This window comes from Ailuropoda melanoleuca, chromosome 5, assembly GCF_002007445.2.
Source record: "Ailuropoda melanoleuca isolate Jingjing chromosome 5, ASM200744v2, whole genome shotgun sequence".
Classification (NCBI taxonomy): Eukaryota; Metazoa; Chordata; class Mammalia; order Carnivora; family Ursidae; genus Ailuropoda; species Ailuropoda melanoleuca.
Window position 1 is genome coordinate 84,975,761 of NC_048222.1, and position 7,779 is coordinate 84,983,539.

General features: G+C 40.3%; 1 long non-coding RNA gene across 1 annotated transcript in view; it reads left to right on the top strand.

Moving 5' to 3' along the window:
* Positions 1-4,986, top strand: part of LOC105236377 — a 55,576-nt gene extending 50,590 nt beyond the window's left edge. The window contains exon 6 of the long non-coding RNA XR_004625786.1: positions 4,382-4,986. This is a non-coding gene — a long non-coding RNA (uncharacterized LOC105236377). The remainder of the gene's footprint in view (positions 1-4,381) is intronic.
* The last annotated feature ends 2,793 nt before the right edge of the window (positions 4,987-7,779 follow it).

Genomic DNA, 7,779 nt, shown 5'->3' on the forward strand with positions numbered 1-7,779 from the left:
CGATCAACACATAGATCAAACTTACTACCTTTTTTTCTACTTGGTCTATTTCCGAGAGAGAGATGCATCAAAATTTCCCATTTCTTACTGTTTTTCGATTAGCTATTGCTTTATAGGTTTCAGAGTTGTGTTCATAAATACCTAAACGTTTACTATTGTTATATATTCTTTCCAGTTTATACCTTTCATAAATGTAAAATATGTTCGGAGCGCCTGGGTGGTGCAGCGGTTAAGCGTCTGCTTTCAGCTCAGCATGATCCCGGCGTTCTGGGATCGAGCCCCACATCAGGCTCCTCCGCTATGAGCCTGCTTCTTCCTCTCCCATTCCCCCTGCTTGGGTTCCCTCTCTCGCTGGCTGTCTCTATCTCTGTCGAATACATAAATAAAATCTTTTAAAAAAATGTCAAATATGTTCCTTTTTTAAACCAGTAAGTGTCATTTTCTTTCATTTTATTTGGTCTAATATTAATACTGCAAGATCTCATTTCTTTTGCCATAGTCAGTCTAAGTCTATTAAATCTTTTTATATTACTTTGTTTTTTACCTGTTAGTGTACTTTTGTTCGCTTTAATGTCTGCCAAACCTAGGGATGGCTACGTCTCTCTGGTTCATGTCATAAATTTTATTTTGTTTGCTGTGGTAGGAGAAACACCATGTGTTAGAAATCAGCTAAAGCATTCATTTAGGCTTTATTTCCTATTCTATCAATGCTCAAATCATATCTAAGTATTAACAACATCGTTGCAGGTATCAGCTTAAAGGTGGAAGTCTTTAATCAACCCCAGTAGTCTTGGATTCTGGGTGAGCACTGTTTACTTGGTGATTGCAGAGTGAAAGGACAGACAATAGAGGGGCTTATTCTCAGCTAATATGAGTGCATATTTGTTTCTGTAGGAGCTCTTTTGATTTTTTTTTCTTTTGTTCTTTGGAATTCCTCCATGAATATTTTTCAGTTTTCCTGCTTTAAATTCATTAAATTTCTAAATTTCTGGGAATTTTTCTAACATCCTTTGGTTTGGTTTCCTAACTCACTAATTTGCTTCTCAGCACTGTCTATTATGCTATTTAATTCATCGACTGAGTTTTGATTTTGTCAATTACATTTAAAATTTATCACAGATGCAATATCTTTTTAAATCTCTCCAAATATACTAATTACTCTTATGTGATATTTACTCTGAAGGTGAAAAACCTTGCCTCTCTCTATTCTAGGTGTTGTAATCTATAAATACCTGCACCTGGATGTGGCTATAGACTATAATTCTGGCCAAGTTCATTGGTGCTGTCTTTTTATTTCCTTTCTTTTCATTCAGAGGATGCAGTTATGTGGTCTGGAGTTTCAGCAGCTATCTTGCAACCATCAGAACAAGAGCAACACTTTAAGAATGGCAGAGCAGAAAGATGGAAAGAGGATGGGTTCCGATGGCATCAATGAAATGCTACAGTAGCCTGGACTAGTGCCCTTCATTCTTTTCCTTATATAACAAAAATAAATCTAATCTTCAGTTCACTTTTAGTTGCCATTTGCACCGCCATTTGCAATCCCTGATGAATGTAACGGATTCTGGTGTTCTTTACTGATTGCTCTACTAGCTTATTTTTATTAGTTTTATTAGTTTTATTAGGTCTTCTGCTTACTGAGTTTGGTGCTCCTCTCATGGTGTGGACTCCCTTCGAGTAATTTTAATTCTTGTTTGACTGCTCACCTCTTAAATTCAGAATCCCTGCTTGCCTATCTGTAGAGATTACCTTGTTTTGTCAGTAATGTTTGTTGGGGAGAGATAAAATATTTCTGGGGAGAGACAGCCACATGTCCTTGGCATGGGGTCATTTATCTTTCCCATCAGTAGCCACCTGGGGCCCAGTCCTGCTTTGCTGGCACAGCCCCAAACCTCTGTTGTAATAAAGGCCACAGCTGCCTGGGAGTTGGCATCAGTGGGGTGCGGGAGCAACTCAGGGATGCAGGAGAGGGGTCAGCCCTGCCCAGGTGTTCCAAGGCAGCCACCTAAATTAATCACCAAGGGCTTCTCAGAGCCCCAACCCTGAAACCCGCCCCCCTACTTTTCTTTAATAAGGTAATCTTTTCCCCGAACCGCTTCTGCCCTAGTAGACATTTTCTCCCAAATGTGATAAGATTTTAGTTTTCTCTTGTATTGTTGCTTTGAGTATCCAATCCAGTGTGCCTTCTATTTCTCAGAAATGTATCCAATTTTTTTTTTTTTTTCTGATGGTGCCTTCTTCTGTTTTGAGGCTAATCTGGATTTATTCTTTTTAAACCAGGGATTCTCAAACCTTAATCTGTGTCAGAATCACCTGGAGGACTTGCTAAAACAGATTTCTGGGTCCTCCCCTCCAGTGTTCCTGTAGATGCAGAGAGAGGCAGGAGAAATTTGCATTTCTAATAAGTTCCTGGGTGATGCTGATGCTGTTAGCTCAGGGAACCACACTTTGAGAACCACTACTTTAAAATATATCTTTCTGGTGCCTGGGGGGCTCAGTTGGTTAAGAGTCTGCCTTTGGCTCAGGTCATGATCCCAGGATCCTGGGATCAAGCCCCAAGTGGGGTTCCCTTCTCAGCAGGGAGTCTGCTTCTCCCTTTGCCACCTCCCCCCAACTTGTGGCTCTGCCTCCTCCCCCCAACTTGTGGCTCTGCCCCTTCCCCCACTTGTGAGCATGCTGTCTCGTGCGTGCGTGTGAAAATAAATAATTTAAAATATATCTTCCACTTAATGGAAATTCGGAAAACAGATGTGTACATGTGATTAGTTTACTGTATTAATCCAATCTCAGAAGTTTGGTTCACTTCAAACAAATTTTATTTTCTAAAACCCATGATTTTGATCATTGGAAATCCAAAGCTGAGGGACAGACCATGTAAAATGTTAGTTTTAAAGTGTTTTGTTTTGTTTTGTTTTTATTTTTTTGCTTTTTTTGAGAGAGAGAGAATGTGGGGCAGGGGCAGAAGAAGAGGGAGAGAGAGTATCTTAAGTAAGCTCCATGCCCAGCATGGAGCCCAACACGGGGCTTGGTCTCCCAACCCTGAGATCATTACCTAAGCCAAAATCCAGAGTCAGACGCTTAACCGACTGAGCCACCCAGGAGCCTCTAGTTTTAAGTTTTAAATAACTCCCTCCACACTTCCTGTCCACTTAAAAATTATTCCAAATCTATCGCTCCTAAGTAATCTTGTACCCAGTGTTGCCTTCCAGAACTCAATGTTTTCATATAGCTCAGATTTTAAGTGAAGAAAAAAAACCCAAAACAAAACCCTAGTGTGTGTGTGTGTGTGTGTGTGAGAGAGAGAGAGCCTACTTTGATATCTTTGCATATATAAATATATAATATTTATGGACAAAGAAGAATTTGGATATCTAAACATTGTTTCAGAAACCTACATTTCTTTAAGAGTAAAGGCCCCAAAGTGCCACATATCAGGCACATTCTACAGTGTAGCCTGAGACTGACTCAGATAATTTAACCATCTACTGAAGCCAATCCACTCACAGTTTTCCCAAAGTAGCCACCAGTACCTGAGAAATCCAAACAGAAGGGGGAGGCTAAATATATATGGCTTCCTTTTGTCTCATATCCTGTTTCTCCTTTCTTCTTGGGAATTTATTTTCAGGCCCAGGCACATGATTACATGCTGGTTTTCAAGATTAAATGTTCATATCCACCTTATGCTCTGTTTTAGAGAATGAGTCTAAATACATGAATGCATTTAGATGAATTACTTGTATGAATGTGCCTGGAGGACACAGAATGTAATACACATACTAACCCGCATGGTTTATTTTAACCTTGAGGCTTCTCTCCTTCCTTATAACAAGACAGCCTTCCTTCCTCTGAGTCTCCTTAACTTAAATATTTGAATGTGCTCTGAGGTTATATTATTCCCACTACCTGTCATCGAGTGCTGAGCTCAAGCACTGCCTATTTTAAGCCCTAACTACTTTAATTTAAATTTGCAAGTAATTATTGCCCCCTAGAATTTGAAATGCACATTCCTTTAAGTGCAAAAATCACACTCAAGTGAATCAGTTTAGGTATAAATATAAACAACCTTAGCGTAAAGGAAATCGAAATTAGCCTATCTTGTATTAGCTGTAATCTGAACATATCACACATATTTTTTAGGCTGCAACATTCCTACTCTAACCTAACAACTAAAAATACTGCCTGTGTGCTTGAGGGTAAGTTATGACTGTCATGGGAACCATAATTTTGAACTTGAGATTTGTAGGCATAAATCTCAGCTCCGTTTCTGCCTAAGCCTTAACTTAGACAGAAAAGAATGTTTGAGAGGCTACTTTGCATATTGTAATGATAGCATTTGGCCTGAATGTGAGCTAATGAAATCTACTTTTTTTTTCAAATATAGTTATGTATGAAGATGTCCCCTAAGAGAGGACACCAGCTAGATATTGCTGACCTTCTGAGCATTGCCTGACTACAGTGTAAATACACCGGGAAGGGCCAGATTAAATGGTCATTGATACATGAGAATTTTCTAGGTGAAAGGAATGAAGGAAGACGAGTAATATCATCTTGGAAGTCTTTATATACTAATTGGAGAAAAATAGTACAGCTGACCCTTGAACAACATGGGTTTGAACTGTGTGGGTCTACTTACACATGGATGTAGAGAGCAAGATGGAACCACTCATGTCAAGCCATGTGTTATGTCAAGCAGCCAAAGGCGGTGTGCTAAGACCAGCTAGCGCCAAAACCAGCCTGCCTGACCTGACGGAGGCCTCATCTCAACTGCACGCTCATGGACTGATTTCGAGTTGAGTTTGTTAGCTTCCTACTCCTTGTTGTATATTGTTTGTGGTGTGACTTTACATGGTCCTTTGCTTTGTGTGACGTGTATGAAGCCAAGTTAAATGCAGAGCGACATGTCATTGAGTTTGAAATCCTGAGGCTGCTTTGCAATTATGTTAACCTTGCTTTATGATTGAATAAAGCTGACACTATGGAAAGACACAACTTGTGTGTGCGCCTTCATAGCGTGCTTACAATAAGACTACTTCTGCACATCCTGGAAGAGGGTGAGGCTGCCATGCTGGTTTTGCTTCTTCAAGAGATGTTGGGTGCCCTTGTGCTTCTCTTAGGTCACTTCGTGAGGAAGTGACTCATGCCCTCTAGAGCCAGATTGTCACATTGGAAATAGAAGCCCAGAGAGAGGTAGGTATAAGGGGCCTGCCAGTGCATGTTCGCCAGGTGGAATACTTCTGACACATAGTTCATCGGCAGTAAAGAACTAAACTCAAAAAACAGTGTTGGCTGGTCCTGGTGGCAGAGGATGGCTGAGAAGATGGTTTGAAAGGTTATAAACGGAAAAGAGATTGGAGGGTGATCGGAGGGTGGAAGAAGGGACGTTCCTGGGTCTGTCCATCCAGACACTGGAAGCAAGAGATAGACCTGCGGGACCACCAGGCACATTGGCTATGTGTGAACTTTTTACACTGCAGTGCTGTAAATGTATTTTCTCTTCCTTATGATTTTCTTAAAATTTTTTTCTCAACATTTTTTTCTCTAGCTTACTTTATTGTAAGAATACAATATGTAATATATATAACATATACAATATGTGTTGATTAACTATATTATTAGTAAGGCTTCTGATCAACAGTAAGCTACTAGTAGTTAAGTTTTGGGGGAGTCAGAAGTTAAATGCAGAGTTTGGACTGCATCAGAGTTGGCATCCCTACCCTAATTCCTGTGTTCTTCAAGGATCAACTGTATTACTTTGAGAACAGTTATGAGCATAAACAATGGTGGCTTTTTGTTCTGTTTTGTTTGAAGAATTTAGAACATTAAGCTATGGCTCTGGTAAAGGGGTTTAATCTCTCAGAACACCAGTATCCTTACCCATAAAGAGGAAGTAATGATCCTCACCTTTCAGAGTTTTTGTGAAGATTGAATGAGATAGTATGAGTAAGATGCTTGACACGTGGCTTGTGCATGCATACACAGGCATTCATAAGGAATGGTTAGTATTATTGAAGAAACTGAATCAAAGCAACAGAGTAATGATTACCAACGAGATATAAGCCAAATCTGGGCTGAACCTATGTGTGTGTTTTAATAAACAATGCTTTATTTTTTTTTTAAGATTTTATTTATTTGTCAGAGAGAGAGAAAGAGAGAGAGAGAGCACAAGCAGGGGGAGCGGCAGGCAGAAGGAGAAGACGACTCCCCACTGAGCAAGGAGCCGGGTGCGGGACTAGATCCCAGGACCCTAGGTTCATGACCTGAGCTGAAGGCAGACGCTTAACCAACCGAGCCACCCAGGCATCCTAAACAATGCTTTAAAGAGTGATATCTAGCCAAAAATTTCATTAAAAGATATACAACTGAGGAGGGAGAGGGAATGACTATTTATTGGAGCAATCACTTTGTGTTAAGTTCTTGTGGGTATATTAGCTGTCTACTGCTGCAAAACAAAGAACTGCAAAATGTAGTGACTTAAAACAATACACACTCATTATCTCACAGTTTCCCTGGCTTGAAAATCTAAGCAGAGCTTAGTTGGACCTTCTGCTTCAGGTCTTTAAGAGGCTACAAAGCGTAAGCCAGGGCTGGCTGGAGTGTTATCTGAAACCCTGAGTGGGGAAGGACTTGCAGTGAGCTCATATGGTTGTCCACAGAATTCAATTCCTTGTGGGTTGTTGGATTGTGTACCTCAGTTCCTGGTTGGGATATGAGCCTCTGCAATGTGATAGCTTGCTTCATTGACACATGTATGCCAAGGAGGCAGTAGAGAAAGTCTGCCAGCAAGAAGACAGTCTCAGTTTCATGTAACTTAATCATAGGAGTGACATCCATCAACTTTGCTGTATTTTATTGGTTAGAAGCAACTCATAGTCAGAATGGCTAAAATTAACAAGTCAGGAAACAACAAATGTTGGCGAGGATGTGGAGAAAGGGGAACTTTCTTACACTGTGGGTGGGAATGCAAGCTGGTACAGCCACTCTGGAAAACAGTATGGAGGTTCCTCAAGAAGTTAAAAATAGAGCTACCCTACAACCCAACAATTGCTCTACTAGGTATTTACCCCAAAGAGACAGATGCCCCGAAGGGGCACCTGCACCCCAATGTTCCTAGCAGCAATGTCTACAGTAGCCAAACTATGGAAAGAGCCCAGATGTCCATTGACAGAAGAATGGATAAGGAAGATGTGGTGTATATATATATATATACACACAATGGAATATTAGCCATCAAGAAGAACGAAATCTTACCATTTACATCAACCTGGATGGAACTGTAGGGTATTATGCTCACCGAAATAAGTCAATCAGAGAAAGACAATTATCATATGGTTTCACTCATATGTGAATATAAGAAACAATGCAGAGGATCATAGGAGAAAGAAGGGAAAACAATGGGAAGAAATCGGAGAGGGAGACAAACCATGACAGACTCTTGACTTCGGGAAACAAACTGAGGGTTGCGGAAGGGGAGGTGGGTGGGAGGATGGGGTAACTGGGTGATGGGCATTAAGGAGGGCATGTGATGTGATGAGCACTGTGTGTTACATGCAACTAATGAATTACTGAACTCTACGTAAAAAACTAATGATGTACTATATGTTGGCTAATTGAATTTAAATTAAAAAAGAAAAAAGAAGGAAAAAAAAGAGAAGCATTTCATAAGTTCTACCTACACTTGATGGGAAGAGATTACACAAGGGTGTGAATACCTGGAAGTGGAGATCATTGGAAACCATCTTAGAGTCTGCCTGCCATAGTAGCTATCATGGAAATAATAGA